The sequence below is a fragment of the Triticum aestivum genome, chromosome 6B (genome assembly GCF_018294505.1).
Source record: "Triticum aestivum cultivar Chinese Spring chromosome 6B, IWGSC CS RefSeq v2.1, whole genome shotgun sequence".
Taxonomy (NCBI): domain Eukaryota; kingdom Viridiplantae; phylum Streptophyta; class Magnoliopsida; order Poales; family Poaceae; genus Triticum; species Triticum aestivum.
The window spans coordinates 41,359,134-41,361,934 of NC_057810.1; the positions used below are offsets into that span (position 1 = coordinate 41,359,134).

At 48.7% G+C, this 2,801-nt stretch overlaps 1 protein-coding gene across 1 annotated transcript in view; it reads right to left on the reverse strand.

The window, feature by feature from the left end:
• Positions 1-1,435, reverse strand: part of LOC123133365 (cysteine-rich receptor-like protein kinase 26) — a 6,248-nt gene extending 4,813 nt beyond the window's left edge. Inside the window, exon 1 of the mRNA XM_044552858.1 lies at positions 1,335-1,435. The gene's annotated coding sequence lies outside the window, so the exon portion shown is untranslated. The remainder of the gene's footprint in view (positions 1-1,334) is intronic.
• Positions 1,436-2,801: the final 1,366 nt, after the last annotated feature.

A 2,801-nucleotide genomic window follows, 5' to 3' on the forward strand; every position in this document is an offset into this window, starting at 1 on the left:
CCATGCCCGCCAGGAGGCGCGCGCCGCCACGCCGCGGTGCCCCGCGTCTGCACCGCGCCCGCACCCGAAGGAGCAGCCCGCGCCGCCCGTCGCGCCGGGGAAGACCAGGCCCCGCTGCCGCCGACGCTGGTCGGGCTTCGCCCAGCCGCGCCCCCTGACGACGGTGAGGGAGGAGGAAGGAGGAGGGGAGGCGAGCGGCGAGCGGATCTGGGGGCCCTCGCCGGCCGCCTCGTGGGTGGCGGCGCAGGGAGGGAAACCTAGCGGGCGCTGTCGTCATTGGCACGAACCCTAAACCAAAGCACCTACTGCCCTGGTGAGCCGCGTCGTTCCCACCTTTGGAGAGGTCCCGCCAAGCCCTCATCAACAAAACCGTCCCCACCTCTAGAGAGGTCCTTATGACTTACGTGGGCTTGCCGGCGACGCCATCCCGAGCTCATCGTCATCTAATCCGAGTTAGTTCAAACAAAAAAAGCCCCCAACCCAAACCTACGAACCCTCGTCCTTTCCTCTGGTTGCTTCGCAGCTTTCGACGAAGTCCTCGAAAGGCCTCGTTGGTGACGCTGCGGCCAGGCGTGCCGTCGTCGGCTCGACCTTGTTGTTGTGCTGCTCAGTGCTCACTTCCAGAATCAGCGGATAAAAAAAATGTAGTTGCTTAAAAATCATTGCCCAGCCAGGAGAGCCAACTTGGCTCTCTTTCCTAGCAAAGAAGAGGGACTCGCAAAAAAAAAGTGGTGGTAAATACCTGTTCAACCGCGTGGTCATGTTTAGGTACTAGGTAGACGAATCAAACGAATTCCCTCGCAAGAAAAACAGATCAAACAAATAACGTAGCCAATGAGGGCTGTAGCTTGTGCTAGATAGAAATATTTGCTAGGATGGGCATAGGAATGGAAGGTCCAACACACCTGTAGTGTGCATACACGTCGAGAAACAGAGCCAGAAGAGCCAGAACATGAAGAATTCCAAGAAACCTAGTGAAAAAAATGAAAGCAAGTGGGGTTTGGCTTATCTCATACTCCGTATCTCCACAAAAGAAACCCGCATCCAGCTTACAAGAGCTTTAACATAGAGAACAAAAATTAACAACAAATTATCATAACAGAGCAAGTTTTGCTGCAAAGAGCATGATAACTACTTGTTGCAAAAGCTCTGAGGGAAATCCTCCAAGAAACTCAGGAAGCAGCGCACGTAAAAGATCAACTCTGTCTGCCATTATCGTAGGATTCTAGGCTTCTAGCCGTGACTCCGAGCACAAATTGAGGCAAAAATAGAAAGGCTAATTTAGCAGTTGAAATTAGGCAAGGTTATGCCTACACTTTGGTCTTTCAACTTACCTGCAGGAGATCTCCAAGATAAGCTGAATTCCAGAGGCAGGGAGGGACGGAGGGGGTATGGAGGATATGTAATGGAGGATCTCGTCCAGCTAGCAGTAGAATAGTTCATTCGTAAGTGACTGGATTGGATTGGATGTACTAATACAAGTTTTTTTCTTACCTTCAATGATGATACCGTGTTTCCACTGTTTGGTAGTACTAGTGCCCTGACAACTAAGCAATGAAGCAGCCGCGGACGCGTTGCCTCCTCGAGGTCAGGCGACCGGGGCAATATTTCCTTCCTATCGTTGAATACCCGGAGACTCGCAGGCCTGCCCACTTGCGGCGTCCTCCGTTCATACTTGAACACGGTTACGAACGATGACGAATAAATGCGTCCCCAGCCTGCGTTCATATGAGCGTGTATGTGTGCATCAGTGCATGTATGTGGGTGTCCGTGTTTGTATTATGTTAAACTACAATGGTTGGGCGCCTTTACTGCACCGCCGGTTTCCTTTGGTTTCTTTAGTGTAGTTGGGTTTCTTGAAAACATAATCATTGTTTCAAAATATAAGATGTATTATCTTTTTGAAAAGCCAAACCATTTATGTTTGCAAATTTGTAGAAAAATGTATCAAAATTCATAATATCAAGGAGGCTGCCGTGGCCCTCCGGCAACCTTGCGCCGCTGGAGGGACGACGAACATCGATGGCGGTGCAGCAGGACAGGACGGCCACACTTACGGACGAGGATCCCCTGCCGTGGACTAGCCTACCTTTGAGTCACTGACAATGGGTCCCACTGAGCATGGGGCCCACCTATCAGCGACCCAAAGGCAGGGTATGGCAGGGATTTCTAAGTCAGAGGATCCATGTCCCACGCTTACAAGGTGGTCGCCTATAGGGTTTAGTTTGTTTTTATACAGTTTCTCGTAAAACAATCGAAATATCGTTCATTTATGTAAATTATATCCAAACTTGAATGAAATTTGTCTGGTTTGAACCAATTTCGTTCCATTAGTTCAAATTGTTGGCCAAATATATACGGCTATGGTTGGATGACAAATGATGCTACTAGAGCTTTCACTCCTAAAGCTTCTGCCAAGTAAAGCTGTTAATTCAAAGCTTCCACCAAATGAAGCTTATAATTAGAAGCCTCTTGTTTAGCTTTGGCGGAAGGCTACTAATCCAATGTTTGAACTAGCTTCCGCCAAATGAAGCAAGTAGACTAGTAGCTTGCTTAAGCATTTGAACTACATGCCGCTAAATAAACTAATAGCGAGCCTACTTGCTTCCGCCAAATAAGCATGCGAAGAAGAAGGAAGGAAAAAGTAATTATAAAACAAAGTGATTGGTGGTATAGAACCAAATTTCCCTAATGGTGTTGGGATGGTACTTTCATGAAGTCCCTTTAGTGGTATAGAACCAAATTTCCCTATAAACACTGATGGGGAGAAAAGGAGTCGTGCATGAGCGCGTGACGATGGA